This window comes from Mesoplodon densirostris, chromosome 14 (assembly GCF_025265405.1).
Source record: "Mesoplodon densirostris isolate mMesDen1 chromosome 14, mMesDen1 primary haplotype, whole genome shotgun sequence".
NCBI lineage: Eukaryota > Metazoa > Chordata > Mammalia > Artiodactyla > Ziphiidae > Mesoplodon > Mesoplodon densirostris.
The window spans coordinates 23,585,279-23,601,300 of NC_082674.1; the positions used below are offsets into that span (position 1 = coordinate 23,585,279).

Sequence of the window (16,022 nt, forward strand, 5' to 3'; positions counted from 1 at the left end):
TGCAATTTTCTGGAAAGGGCAGGCTCCCTGTTCCCCCTTCAGTGGTCTATTTAATCAACAAGGGCTTGGGGAACACTCACCTATAAGACAGGAATAGCCCATCTTCCTTTACCTGCCTCCCAAGAGATGTATGCCTCTCAGAGTGCCTTAGGAAGGACTGCCTGGGTGTCTACTGTATTACAAAGGTCACCATAGCCACCGGTTAGGCTGAAATGCAGTTTTGTTAAAACCAAGGCAAGCAGAGACCTCCAAAGAGTCAAAACAACTGACTCCTGGGGATGAGGTTGTAAGACCCACCTTTTTGCTCAGGCCTTTTACTGATAGATCATGGAAGCTGGAGCCTATCCAATGGTTTGGCATGTTTCTCGTGGAGCCCAGAGGGCAAGCAGAGCCCTCTTCCCCTCCCCAGTCTAAGGCATCCTCAAAGGACAGAGGACTGCAGGAGCAGACGGTGACAAAGGCTGGGCAAAGTCCAGCACAGGAGCTCCTGGCTAGTGTGAGCGCTGTGGGTGTTTCCAAAGCTCTGCTGACGGCTTGCAGCAGGTTCAGAGACATCATTCAAAACAGCCCTGAGCCCCTGATTCAAGGGGCTGGTTGCCTCTGCACCGAGCAGGTGGCAGACACTCATCTCTGGCTCTTCATGCTCTCAGAGCAGGAGCTGGGTGGCAGGCGCTGCTGTCGGTGGACCCTGAAGGATGTGGAAGGGATCTGTGTTCTGTAGCGTCTCTGCCTTTGGAAACCCGCCAGTGGTGCCATCCAGCAATGATGGTGATACTTGCTATATTGTTATTAGATTATTATAACGGCTATAATGCCAACCACTCTTGGACAAAAAGGAACTCTACACAGCCATCTCATTTAATACTCTTAGGGGCTGTGAGAGGTAGGATTTGGTGCCCCATTGTACAGATGAGAAAACTGAGATTCCAGCAGGCGAATTATCTTGCTCTCGATTTAGTAAGCAACATTTCATAAGCTGAGGTTCACACTCTGGCCTGTCAAACTTGAAGTCCGTGGATGTCTCTCTGTGCCTTGGCTTCCCACAGAAACAGGATGTAGCCTGGGCTGCTGTAGGAGATGGGGAGGCTGGCCTCAGACACTCAGAGATCCCACATCTTCAGAGCTGAGAGGTATCCCAGAGATGGCTGAGATAGTTTCTTGAGGGCCCACTGCATGCAGAGCACAGAACTTACTGCATGTATCAGATCTAGACCAGAGATGGGCTCAGGGTAAAGATGGACCCCCAGTCCAGAATCCTCAGGTTCACAGGGTGAGTGCTTCTTGGGACAGCCGTGGGACCACTGCCTCAGCACACTGGCTCCCATCTGAGTGGCTCCATGTTTCCACACACACCTTCTCACCTGATTCTTACAGCCCCCCGGGGGACAAGAATACAGGTGCTCTTATCCGCTGTCCCACAGCCAGGTAGAGTGGAATAAAGGGTTACAGGGCTTGCTCAGAGGACTACATAGAAGTGCTAGAGCTTGGTCTCGTGATTGCCAGGCTGGTGCTCTCTTCTCCATCCCCTGAAGATTCCAGAAGCAGGAGGGCCTCGGCGTGTGGGGATTGGCTGCCATGATGTCTGCCTGACATTGGTACGTGTGGAGTCTTGCTAATGATGTTCTGTTTCTAGAGCCATCCCTTGGCGGGGGCATGAAAAGCATGTGTGTAGGGAGTGGCCTGGGAAAAATCTGAGTTGGGAGCCTCTTCTTTCCCTGGCATTTTTACATGGATGAAAATAAATATCAGTTCTTATGGGACAGGGATAATATACAACTCTTCCCACTTTACAGATGAGAAAACTGAGGCATGAAAAGCAGAAGGAAATGGAACCCAGTTTTTTAAATAGAAAAAGATCACAGACACTAGAAACTTAGGGCCAGTATCTGACACCTAATCCTCGTTGCCTCTTACTGAACTGAGTAAAGGTAACTGGGGCCCTTTAGTCCTCACCTATGACTTGGCTCTGTTTGTGGTTTGTGGGCAGGTGCCTTGGGTGGACCAGGGGCTAAAGTCCCGTATTGAATTAAAGTATATGTCACTGTATCCTTTAGTATCAAGTACATCATCTAATTTAAAAGATCTTATTACTTATTTTCCTTTGTTATAAAAGTCTTTAGAGCATGCACACATACTCCTGTCAATCTGATATCAAATATTAGTAGAATTTAATATCTTATTTTTAGATGAGTAATACATATAAGTTGCTACGTTAATAGTACCCCCAATGAATCATTTTGCCCATGGGGTGACTACACTCTGTATGGAGATGCCCCTTAGTCCATTGCCTTGTTAGATCAATACTCTTGAGTGATGAAGGCTCTTCGTGCTTTGGTCCAGTCCACTAATTGTCTTCTCACAGGTTGTGCCAGCCAGTGCAGAAAATCCCTCTGCAGACTGTAAAGGGCTGCTGACAGAGGGCCTGGGGTACCTCCTCGCCAAGGTCGGGGAATCTCATTCCCTCTTGGCTGCCTTCACCCAAGGTCAGGACTTGGAGCATCAGTGTATGAGGCCCTGAGTCCTGGGTTTTCTCTTTTCCTCCCAAGCCTCTTTGGTGAATTCCCCTTTTCCCAGTCTGAGCTCTGTCCCCCACCCAGCCCACTGTTAAACAGAAGCAAATGTTTTTGGCCCCACAATTATACCTTCTTTCAGCAACTGGTGACTCTGGATACAGAGCGGTGCATTCCTCCCATACATATTGCTGTCACCAGATATAAAGCACTGGTGACACCTCAGAGGTAGCTCCTTTAGCTACTCCTGCCCCCAGCGTTCTGTCTCGGCCCCTTCACTACACCCTGGTCCAGCTGGAGGTTTGGGAAGAGGGTAAGAGCTTGCTGTCACTCCAGCTCTTCTCTCTTCTCTGTGACATGGCTGTCCTTCACAGGCTGTTGCTGCTCCTGTATCCTCTTTCTGTCCTTGGTGATGGGGGTCCCTTTCCAATACTGCACAACCCCTCAGATAACACCTGCTTTTACTTTCCCCCAAATATCACAGGGCTCCCTAGGGCTCAGTTAAAGGATCTCTCCCCTCCCTGACCCTCCCACCTGAATCCTCAAATCATATTCCTTTAAGCTACTTCCTATGGAAAAATTCCCAATATCATTTGCATGTTTCCAGAATTGTACAGCTTTCACAACAAGCATGGTGGAACATGTACATCCTAACACATTAATTTCTTGCTTCCTATTGGGGAGTGGAGGGGGAGGGGTAGATGGAGGTACGATCCCTGAATTTCCAACTCCCTGTGAGAGGAGATTCCTAAGAACCCTCCCAGGTTCCTTGGTGGGACTGCTTGTTAGACCTGGTATCTTCAAACTGGGCCCATGGCTAAAGCCTCAGAAGATATACAGATTGCCAACAAACACATGAAAGAATGCTCAACATCATTAATCATTAGAGAAATGCAAACCAAAACTACAATGAGATATCATCTCATACCAGTCAGAATGGCCATCATCAAAAAGTCTAGAAACAATAAATGCTGGAGAGGGTGTGGAGAAAAGGAACACTCTTGCACTGCTGGTGGGAATGTGAATTGGTACAGCCACTATGGAGAACAGTATGGAGGTTCCTTTAAAAACTACAAAGTGAACTACCATATGACCCAGCAATCCCACTACTGGGCCTATACCCTGAGAAAACCATAATTCAAAAAGAGTCATGTACCAAAATGTTCATTGCAGCTCTATTTACAATAACCAGGACATGGAAACAACCTAAGTGTCCATCAACAGATGAATGGATAAAGAATATGTGGCACATACATACAATGGAATATTACTCAGCCATAAAAAGAAACGAAATTGAATTATTTGTAGTGAGGTGGATGGACCTAGAGTCTGTCATACAGAGTGAAGTAAGTCAGAAAGAGAAAAATACCGTATGCTAACACATATATATGGAATATAAGGAAAAAAATGTCATGAAGAACCTAGGGGTAAGACAGGAATAAAGACACAGACCTACTAGAGAATGGACTTGAGGACACGGGGAGGGGGAAGGGTAAGCTGTGACAAAGTGAGAGAGTGGCATGGACATATATACACTACCAAAAGTAAAACAGATAGCTAGTGGGAAGCAGCCGCATAGCACAGGGAGATCAGCTCGGTGCTTTGTGACCGCCTGGAGGGGTGGGATAGGGAGGGTGGGAGGGAGACGCAAGAGGGAGGAGATATGGGGATATATGTATATGTATAACTGATTCACTTTGTTATAAAGCAGAAACTAACACACCATTGTAAAGCAATTATACTCCAATAAAGATGTAAAAAAAAACCCCAAAAACCAAAAGGGGGTGACACAAATTGAGTATTCAGATTGGCCCAGTCCCGGGGGCCACTGTGTGGAAATAACTGAAGTCTTTTAACAGAGGTATCTAAGAGAGTGATTAAAAGGGAATTGCAATTATTGAGCCCAGAGGTAACATTTCAGAACTGGCCCATAAATTCTGATTTGACATGAAATTTAAAACTCCCCAGTGGTCTCCAATGCCATATTCAAAGAGCTTTAATACTAAGAAGTAGAAATAATGAATGATAATCAGGGTGTTTTTTCTAGGAGTAGGGGCAGCTCTGAGGGCCAGGCTGGCAGGGAACCACAGGTTTGCATTTGGTTGTGTTTTACATCCCTCACTTCACAAAAGAGCAGTGCAGGCAGGGAGGGCGGGTTTGGCAGAAGGGTGTTGAGTGAAAACCTGGCAGAGCCATTCCCCAGTGTACTCCAGCTCCAGCTCTGCTGAAAGCCACTGGTGCAGTTGGCTGTTGTCTGTTAATGCAGCTGCTCTGCGCCAGGCCCTGCAGGGAGCAGCTACTGGGTGAGGGCTGGCCCGGAAGCTGACTTGGACAGGCAGCATGGCTCCTAGGAAGAGCACTGGGTTGAGAGTCCAGAGATCCTGGCTTGAGATCCGGCTTTTTCACTGGCTGGGGGGGTTGGCCAAGTCACCTCACCTCTCTGCTCACCGTTCCTCTATTTCACTGACTTCCTCACAGGACTGTTGGAAGGACTACATGGTAGAATGAATAGGAGAGTGCTTTGAAAATATATGTTATAATAGATTTCTATTGTTTTGATATCTGGTACTCGCCTAGATGTGGTCATTCTCCTCTGGACGTCTTTTAAGTTTGTTCCTTTACAATTCGTCGACAAAAATACAGCTAGATGACTCTTGAAGCTGCTTTCAGCTCCTGGATACTAGGACGATGGCAGTGCCCTGCACTGGACTGGCTGATGCAGGGAATGCTGGTCAACTCTCCCTAGGATTTGGTTCTGCACCTGCAGCCCCTTAGGGCGCTGTCTTCTCAAGCAGCTGCAGGACACCAGGGCTTTATGTTAACTTGTAATCAATTGGAATCTCTCCACCTTCCCACCCCTCTCTAATCCTCTTCCCACAAACTGTTTCCAAGCCAGATTTTCCAGCTCTTATAGGTTGTGGCTCAAAGCAGCAGATTGTTTTGAACCTGAGTGCAGGACCATCACATTTCCTGCAGCAAATTTTAACTGGTTTGGTTTCCAGAATTTAAAATCTGTAGTATTAGCCTTCCTACCAAGCTTGGTGTCATCAGTAGATCAGCACCCCCTATGAAATGAGATAATGAACATGTAGCTTCTAGAATGTCATAGGTCTGAACAGATGTTGATTCCCTCTCTGCCACCATTTCAGTCATGCATTAAAAACATGGAAGAGTCGTCAAAGGTCAAGGCAGAGCCCTTTCTCATTTCTCTTAGAGACACCTTTCAGATGGACAGAGCTCACTCACCATGCCTCTTTGGATGCAAGTGTTCAGTTTGCTGCAGACTCATCTACCAGAATATTAAGGGAAACACTGTCAAATGGGCGCTTAAATCAAGATGCTCTGTCTGTCACTTTCCCTTATCCTCCTAGTCTCACACCCCTTCTGAAGAAAGTGTTTTCCAGGACTGGCTTTAGGTGAGTCTGTGTTGACTCTTGGAATCACCGCATTCTTTTCTAAAAGTTCCAAAAGTACTTCTTCTTCAGCAACTTGTTTAGAATTTAACTGGGGTTAATATTTTTAAATTCAAAAAATTTTCTGACTGACTCCTGATGCAAATAGTATCCTAAAAATATAGCATTGAGATCCTTGCATTTAAACCTAAAAATAAAATTGTCTATAAAAGAAATCTAGTCAGATGAGCCTGCTTTCATCTTATATAGAGAGCATATAACTATGCACTCCAACAGGACACTTTATAGTTTATGCTGGGTTGGTATAAAAATCTGACTTTGAACAACAATTAATGTCGCCACACAACATGTGGAGGTCCTGTTCATAAATCTGCAGCAAGTGTTTTAGCAGCAGGGCAAAGGGAGAATAACACAGGAATCCTACCCTCAAGGAATGTTTTAGTTGTGAAGGTTAAAGAGATAGCATGGAATAAGAAATAGATAAGCCCAAGGTGCATACAAGCAATTTCACTGAATTCAATAAACACTTACTGAGCATATTGTGTACCAGGCACCTGGTAGGTCCTGGATATAGATGAGACATAGTTCCTGCCCTAAAGGGACTTATATTCACATGTTGAGACTGCTTAAGAAAATTCAAAGTCAGGGAGAGTCTAGCTCAGCATGGGACAAGATTAATTAGGAGGAAATCTGAAGGAAATAGAGGCAGGGAAAAGACAGTCCAAGTAGGCATCATGACACAAGGAAAAGCACGTTAGTCCTTCAGTTTCCATCACCTGATTGCTCCAGAGTTTTAAAGTTCAAATCCCCAAGACGGAGACAATGGTAAAAATGTCGAGAGAGAAACACAATTCAAGTTTACCAAGAAATAGATAATGTTACAGGTCAGGGAATCCGTTTCAAAATACAACTTTCTTTTTGACAGTGTCCCTTTAAATGATGTGACTCTGGGGACTCTTCCTCTCTCAGCATCTGCCACCCTACACAATAATTAGCCAGCGACACATTTTTCTTTGTTGCTCATTAAAGATTAATAAGGGGCAGAGCTTCAGGCCTAGTTAGATGGAGAAACCCTGAAGGGTTCATTTGAACATCTCATATCTGTTCCTTTTGGAAATCCTGATGAACAGGTTTTCAGTACAACAATGCCGTCTACCTTCTAACCTATAATAGGTGTTTGGTGGAAACTCAGACATTTCTGGCAGGTTGTCTCCCACCATCAGCTTAAAAGCACGTGCATGAAAGGAGGCAGAACAGATGTTTGGAGCTCTGCAGTGGGTTGAGCACATTTCATGCCAGGGTGATGGGCATTTTCAGCAAAGTGTGTCTCCTCACTCTGTGCTAAGTTCCTAAGGTGCCATCAGGTAGAAATGCCAGGTAGCAAGAAACCACTGTGCAAACACAGCACGCTCTGGCTCATTTGGAGGCAAGTCCTCCTTTATCTATTTATTTTGTTCTAACTGTTAGATTTCTGCTTAGTTCTCCTCCTGCAGACAGCCTCACCAGGAGAGACTGAGAGGTGATAAAGGAAAGTTTATTTAACAAAAGGGATAAAAGAAAACTAACAGAAGTTTAAATACTTCTAGTTAAAAGTAAGCAGTTGAAAATAGTGGAGAGAGGAATGATACAGAAGACTCTGGAATAACTAATGCCTTTCTGAAATTTAGAAGGCCCTGGCCCTTTAAGATTAGCACACACGAATGGATTCAGGCTGATTTAAATCTTGCTACACAGAATGATGCCTGATTTGGTCCACTTTCTGCTCTTTTCTGTCTTTCACTTTCTGAATTTGGCACTGTTTAGCATCTTGTACAATGCCCTGTACCCAGAGCAGCTCAAAATCCATTAATAGATGATGTTGATGATGCCAATAATCAGAGTTGAGAGTTGTGATTGTATTATAAGCAAAGCATTTGACTAATTGCAGAGCCAGCAAGGCCCAGAGTGACATTTCTCCATCCCTATCACTGATGAGCATGACCTTGGGACAAGTCACCCCCTACTGTTCCCTGGGGATGCAATTCAGGGAAGGCCATGGCACCTTCTATAGAAAAGGTCAAAGGAACGAGCACATCATTCAACCAAACATGCCTGTGTCTTCCCTAGGCTTCTCTGGGACTCTGGCCTCCTGAAGCCCCTCTCCCACACCTCTTCACTCTCCATTCCTTCTGCCCAGAACCCCTTTGCACTGAGAGTCCTTAGGATTTGAGGTGGAATGAAAATCTATGAGGCTATGAGCTGAACTGTTCCCAGCCCATTCTCAAGATTGCCTTCAGTAAATATGAGGCCCCCCTTAGGCTCAGTGGCCTCAGTCTGACAGATGACTAACACTTCTGAAGTCAGGTCCAACCATCACTGATGGTTTCTCTACTCATCTGCAGAGTCTGTGTGGAGCTGAGATGGCTGCCCAATTCATGGACTTTCTGTATTATGAAATTCAAACAGAATTTTCAGGAAAGAACAGGCCTGAATATTGATGGGGAGGCAGAATTTCCTGCTCCCCCATCCGTGGCAGACTCTGATCTTGTCCGTGTGTCAGCCGTCCCCATTAGCAGCACATCTGATTCTGTGCATGGAGTCCACATGCATCACCTGTGTTCCTTGTTCAATCCTGGGCAGGCAGAACTGTCCCTCAGCTCTCTAGGCAACACTTCCAGCTGCCTAGAATTCATAACTTTCTGATCTGAGGCAGTTCTTTATCTTCTTAGCAGACCATATTTTCCACCCAGGCTCAACCATAAGTAAACCTATGAATTTATCCCCTATGGGTGAGATGTGCGACATCCCAGATAAGGGCTTCAGGAAACCTGGCTTCTAATTCCACCTTTGTTGCTGTTCATAGTCAACATTTACTTTGTTCTAATTAGGTTCTGGATGTTGTGTTAAGCACTTCTATCCATTTTATTCATTCAACCTTCACCATATGAGGTAGGTCTATCATGATGAGGAAACAGAAATTGAAGAAAGTTAGGTGATTTGCCCAAGGTCACCCAGCTAGTAACGGATGTAGAGTGTGAACCGAGGACTCAGGTCTGCCCAACTTCAAAACTACTGCTCTTATCCACTACCTGTACTGCCTCCTGATCCAAGCGGGACCAGGCAAGCTCCTTTGGGTCTCTGGGACTTGGTTTCTTCTTTATTTGCAAAATAGGGGTGTAGGTCTAGGCCTTCCCGAGGGACCTCCAGTTCCCACATGCTATAGATGAAGTCCTCACAACACCCCCTTTGACCAGCAGCCTTTTCTACCCACATTCCATTCAGAGCTTCCTGGGCTTGTGCCCTCTTCCTATGGGGCCACTGACTTTTCTCTCCCCCACGTGCCATGTCATGGCGGCCCAGCCATCACATCGCCTGGCAACTCCTCCATCTTCCTCTGCCTCACCTTGGATGAGTGTAGATTTTAGAGAGAAGGTGAGTCAAATAAAGGCCAATACCTCATGGTGTGCCTTGGAAACCAAACAGTGACAGAGACCCTTAGGACTGGAGGCACTGAAAGATGTATCACCATAGTCAAAGGAGGAAGAGTGAGCAGGCTCCGGGAAGATTCCTAGAGGCAAAAGTATTCAGGAAAAGACCTTTTTTATAGAACGTGCCAGGAGCTCCGGATGGGCATGAGCCATACAGGGCAATGAGCCAACGGGAGCTCAGGATGCCAGTGAGAGAGGAGCACACAAAATGTCTTAGCCTGGCTCTTTGGGAGACAAGTCCCTACCATCAGTCACCTTGAACTAATCTTTGCACTCTTAACCTGGAGTCTGGGGTTGCCTGGAGGAATAAGCATGTGTTACAGGGACCCATAAAGTATCCTTTTTTTACTTTAAAAAGGGCTCATACAATACTCTGATTTGAGAAATGTTATCTAACCATTATATGTACTAATGACCTTGAGCGAGCCATTTCATCTCTCCTGGACTGGTTCTTCATGTTAAAAAAAAATAGGAGGATGACTGGATGAGATAATTTTTAGTTCTAGGAATTTCAGGCTGAGAAGACAAGCATTTAGGAGGCAGGCAGATCTTTCTGAGATTGCTGCCCCAGCCAACTGCCTCAAGGTCACCAGTTTTGAGCATGAAGATGCTCAGTTAGAAAACTGAATCAAATAAAATGCAGGACTGGGCTTCCCTGGTGGCGCAGTGGTTGAGAGTCTGCCTGCTGATGCAGGGGACATGGGTTCGTGCCCCGGTCCGGGAAGATCCAACATGCTGCAGAGTGGCTGGGCCCGTGAGCCATGGCCACTGAGCCCGTGCGTCCGGAGCCTGTGCTCCGCAATGGGAGAGGCCACAACAGTAAGAGGCCCGTGTACCGCAAAAAAAACCCCCAAAAACAAAACAAACGCAGGACTTCCTGATATTTTCTTTGGAATAGAATTGCCCAGGGAGAAGGAAATACACAACCACATCGAGAGGCTGATTTATTTCTGTGTCTTCCACATCTCAACCCATATTCTCTAAAGGAAAAGAAAACCAGGGACTCATTTAGTTGTTGTTTGCATTCTGGAGACAATGGAGATGCCATCTCATCGGTGAACAGTAATGCAAGTGGAGGAGAGGCACAGACAGGTGGACCTGATAATATGCAACTCAAGCAAGAAAGCCCATATTTATTCTTGTGTCCTCTAAAATGTCACTTGCCCTTTCTCCACTTGTCCACTATTAGCCTCAAGTAAGGTAAGAGGATAGGTCACCTTTCAATTTGTTTATCCAGCCAGAATAAAAGTGTTCTCTGAGATCGTCTTTGACCTTTTTCTTTCTCTCTCTGCTCTCTGCAGAGAGCTTGCCCATTCTCACAGGTTCAGTGCTGCTTTCTGTGCAGATGACTTTCAGATCTTCAGCTCCAGCTCTGATCTGATGGGTCACCTGGGCCACCAGCACTGCATTTCCTGCTGCTTTGAATCATTTCTTCCCGGCTGTCCCCCACCACATGGTACTCCCTTCAATCAGCCAGTCCTCCCATCCATTATTCTACATATCTCCAGAGGGTAGGAAACAATTCACAAGCCCAGGGCTTCCTTGAATTGCTTTAATCAGAGAAAAGACCTTTGGACCTCCAGCCTTGTAATTACCACGACTGGCAGGGCCAATGGCTCTCCATCAGGCCTCATCCTCTTCTTTGGTACTTTGGGGCTGTGGCCTAATATTTTTGTTGAGTTTTGCTTTTCATTGCTAAGGCTCTTCTCTGGGTTCTTGATTCCTAAGGGGCTTCCCACCTGCCTGCCTGCTCTTTTGGTGACCTATTTTGCTTGTGGAACCCTAGATTCTCCTGCCCACTTCTCTACCCCATTGCCCCTTTCTGGCTTCTCTGGCTGCCCATTCTCCATGCGCCCTGTTGGCTGCTCATCTGTTCTCTGCTTGGAACTTGATTCAAGTCAAGTTCTTCCAGTCCCACCCTCTTGCCTGAGCCTTTATCTCAGTCACGTGTATCATTAAACATATATTCAATCTTCATAATTTGTAGCTCAGGAACCTTCAGAAAATCATAGGATGAGAAGAACTCCTTACTATCTTCACAAGGAAATCAAGGGGTTGAATCAGATGATCTCTAGGATCTCTTCAAGCCCTGAAATGCTATGATTTAACAGCACTGAGAAGCCATTGCGGTAAACTCATTCACTTGAGAGATGAGAAACTGAGACCCAGAGAGATAAAGTAACTTGACCGCTTGGGGACTGAGCTGGGATTGGCATTTAGGTCTGTTGAGCCCTAACGCTTTTTGCCAAAACTCTCCAGCTTTGCTCTTGTTGTCTCCCTCTCTCCCTGTAAATAGCCCTAGTTCGATCCCCTTGGCCATCTGTTAGGTTGTTGTTTACTTGGAAGTAAGAAGGAAAATAAAAGACCCTTGCTCCCAGGTCACCCCTTACATTAGCAGCTTCAAGACGGCAGCGGGAATGTGCAACCCACTTACGAGAACAAAGCGTTTTTAAGGACTAAGCACATTGATTGTTTGTGTGTGAGTGGCACCACTAATTACAAGTAAGTCCTGTCTATTTATTAAAGCAAGCCCCTTTCAGACATTTCCCGCATGAAAACAATCCTTCCCCACAATTAGGGTAAATTAGGAAGGTTTCACTGAACTAATGAGACAATATTTGTGAGGCTTGTCTTTATCTTTTCTAGGCTGTTTTGAGACAAGAGTCTATAATTGGGATTCTCAAACTGCCACATTCAAGGCAGGCTGCATGAAAAGGGAGGTTATCAAAACCCCCAGTCACTTCAAAGAATGCCACATGGAGGTGTGGCTCCAGGCCCAGGGACACGCACACACCTGCGTGTCTGCACAGGATATGGGCACACTCACACGTGCACATATATGCACCTCACACATATATACATACTTGTACAACAAAATCACATGTTTCTGTTCACAGTTAAGCTTCCCCTTCCCTCACTAACAAGTGACTATCCAGAATGCTACGGTGCTGACATGCTGGGTCTGAAATCTTGCCTGATTCATGAAGGATGATACAATACAAATACAGCAAAATAATAGCAGGAAACTTATTGCAAACTCGACTTTTGTTAGCAACTATCTTCACAACCTTCCACAGGAAGTGTTATCTCCATTCAACTGGCACAGACACTGATGCCTAGTAACCCAAAGCACATGGTTAGTACGCTGAGCTGGCATTCAAACCCATAATCTTTCCACTCTGCCCCCAAAGCACATCCTTTATCCCTAGTCTAGTTCCTTCTGCTATAGCTCTTTTTGGTCACCTAACCTGGCATGCTTTTCTCAAAAACTCTTTTTATCCTTTTAGCATAAGATGGGAGTCTAAACTCAGGTCATTACCCTTTCCCCAGTCCCACCCTGATCCCTTAGATCCTTCAGATCTCTACCCTGCATCTCTACAAGAGACTGTGAGCAAGAAGTGGCCTTAGGGTGGTGCATTACTTCTTCAATCCATTGGTTTGTAATGAGCAGGCTCCCCAATCAGATTCACTGTTCTGAGACCCGAAGGCTGCAGGTCAGAAGTGGGAGGGTGGGATGGGTACAGAACCCGCTCTTCACAATCTCTGCCAGGTGCCTGAATGCCTATATGCCAATCCAACAAGAAGCCAGGGGCTTTGGGGAATGGGATTAGGGAATGGAACTCCAATTTGCAGGAGAGCCATCTTTTTAGCTATTTCTTCCAGTACCTGATTTGTGATGTGAAATAGGACTAAGTCCCCCTTTAGCTTCTAGAAATATCAAATATGGCACCCAAGGCCCAGGCTTCAGAAGTTTAGTTTTGAGTTTTCCAGAAGCAGTTTTCCAAGGGATTAGCATGAGTTAACAGAAGATGGTTCAACAATAATTATTACGGGAAACAAGGGATTTTCCGAGGCTATCAGACTTTGGGGATAGTGTCAGGAAGCGTGAAGGACTCACTTTAGTGGAGCCACGAGGAAGAATATCAAGACCTCAGATCCAGTCTCAGGTTCCAAACATTGCTCCTTTTGGTCCTTTTGTCTCGATTCCCAGGATGCAATGTGTATACTACAGCAGTCAGAAGGATGAGGGTTCAAATTCAGATTTCACCCACCAGTAGCTACCTGACCTTGTGCCCATTACTTAAGCCCTCTAAAAGTCAGCTTTTCCACGTGTAAAATGGCATTAGACTATAAGCTCCACGTTGCACCTCCAATACCTGACTCAACACCTGCCTTGTAGTATGCAGTCAATAAATATTTGTTCATGAGACAAGAATTACTCCTGTTTTATAGATTCTCTCAGGTCAATCAATGTTAGCATCCTTCCTTTGCTTTGTGAATCAACTTCTGAAACCCATTCTCCTTCCTTTCCTCAAAATTCCTGAATCTGTTCAAGAGGCAAACTTATACTTCAAAGTGATAGTCCTATAGATGCTAGAAAGAACAAATATTCACAGACTCATAGAATTTCATCCACAAGAGAGAGCCCTAGGGTTGAAAGGAGAGATCCTCTGTTCTAATCCCTTAGTTCACCAGATAAAGAGACTGATGGGGAAGGACCTGATTTACCCAAGACCACACAGCTAGTGACAGAGTATATTCATTCCAAGGCAAGGCTCTTTCTTCTGATTAAGCAGCCTCTAGCCTACATCCTGTGATCACCAACTAGACAATTTCCAACCCAAATAAAAAGTCCAGATATGACACCAGGAAGAGACTCTTCCCCAATGCTGTCCCATCCCTTGTGCTTTACATGCATAAGGAATGGAACTGCTGTGTTCTAGTCTTGCAGCTGCTAAGCATCATGGTCCCACGTACTGGAATTCAGCCGAATACCATGCTTAACATTGAGAGTGCACTTACCCTAGTGGCTGGGCTTTTAATTAGTATGCTTCAGGACATGTTTATTTTATGTATTTCTTTGCCGCAAGTTCAGTTGTAATTCTATTTGCGAAAATCAACAGAAGAGACCTCTAAGCTTCACAGTCCTGGGGCACAGAACCCCTGTAAGTTCTTGCTCCCTGGTTTTCTTCTCTTACCCTATAATCACAACCCACAAGAAGTGGTTTGCTTTTACTGGCTGGATTCGATTAGTCCTTAATTTGAGTAAAACCACAGAGAGCTAGATTTCCCAGTTCATGGCCTCTGAGGCCTGAATCAACTCTGCAATTAAAAGATGTTCACCTAGACCAGAAAGCAGTCAGCCTCTATGTGCTCTGGTTGGTCTAATTCCTGATGTTTTCCGACCTCTACACCTCAGTGCTCCTTGGGGATTCCTGGGACCAGAAAACCCAGCCTTTAGTTCCAAGCTTGTATACTCTACTCGCTTATAGTATTTTTTCAACCAAGGAGTTCAGAGGAAAAAAAAGCATAATTAGTAACAGATATTTTATTACCTTGCTTTTCAAATCATATTACTAAGAGGTGAGTTTCTTTGCTTTGGGTGGCATAGGAAAATAGAGATTAGAGGTTAAGGGGGAGTTTGTCTAGTATTAACTAATTTGTTGATCACTCATTCATTTTATATTCATTCATCATTTAAAAAATTATGTATTAAGAGTATGCAACATGCAAAGCAGTGGGCTAGAATAGGTGAAGGGGCAGGGTAGAAATACAAAAATACATGGCCCCTGCTCTCTATAAGCTTATATTCCAGTGGGGAAGACAAGATATTTACTCATGTTTATAATACAAGGAGTTCAGTAACAGGAGTCACTAGGGCATGAGTTGGAATTTGATAGGCAGAGATGGGAGGTGAGGGCCTTCCAGGTGGAGGAACAATCATAAGTAAAGGTTGCAGGGTGAAAGGTTTTAGATGCTGCTTAGAATTGATCAGAAAAATATCTGAGTGCCCAGGCACTCAATTTCCCCCTGATGGAGCTGCTCCCAGGTTCATTACCATATTCATTCGGTGGTTATTCTCATTTGAGGAACACATTCCAAACAAGGACTGCTTTTTTCCCTTCCAGCCATCTACTCTAGTCCTGTGAAACCAGAGCTTCCTAACATACCTGGTTCAAAGGAGGGAAAAATCCTTTCCTGCTTAACATTCTGCAAAAGGCACAGGCAAATCTCTGAAGTCAATCATCACGAAGGAAGCCATTTAAGAGTGAGGTCCACGACTCTGTTCGGATGAATAACCAGGTGGAGTGAGTCGCCAGCAGAGGAGACTGTGGGTGACTCCCTTTCTGCTTTGTCACCCTTTATGACCTGCCTTATGGTCTCGGCGCCCTTCACGGGAATGTATTGCTTTGCAAAAAGAAACTAGATAATAACTACAGAAGGGAGAAATGCTAGCCCTGCAGCCTGTTGTTTAAAAAGTATGCGGAAATGGAATGCTGGCGAGAACTTACTTTTACACCCACAAACTTGCCCCCTCTGCTATGCAATTACATGCCCAGAACGGCAGCAGAAGCAACCTTGAGGCTGCATGCCCTCCTCCATCATGGAACTTGTCAGGGAAAACAATGGCCACGGGGGCTGCTGATGGCTCAAGACCCCTTTTGTCTCCACACTGTTTGTCCACATTCAGGCCAGGATGGCTCTGGTGGAACAGTGCTGTTGGTTCCATTCAGCCTGGTATCCAAAGGGGAAACTGGCTCCAATCCATTCCCTGAGTCAATGAATATCCTCTGCTGGTACTGCAAGCTGCAGCCCCTCAATCCAGAAGTCAACTGAGCAATGAGAGGAAA

General features: G+C 45.3%; 1 protein-coding gene across 1 annotated transcript in view; it reads right to left on the minus strand.

Moving 5' to 3' along the window:
* ALK (ALK receptor tyrosine kinase) overlaps nucleotides 1–16,022 on the minus strand; it is a 714,184-nt gene that overhangs the window by 205,809 nt on the left and 492,353 nt on the right. The window lies entirely within an intron of this gene.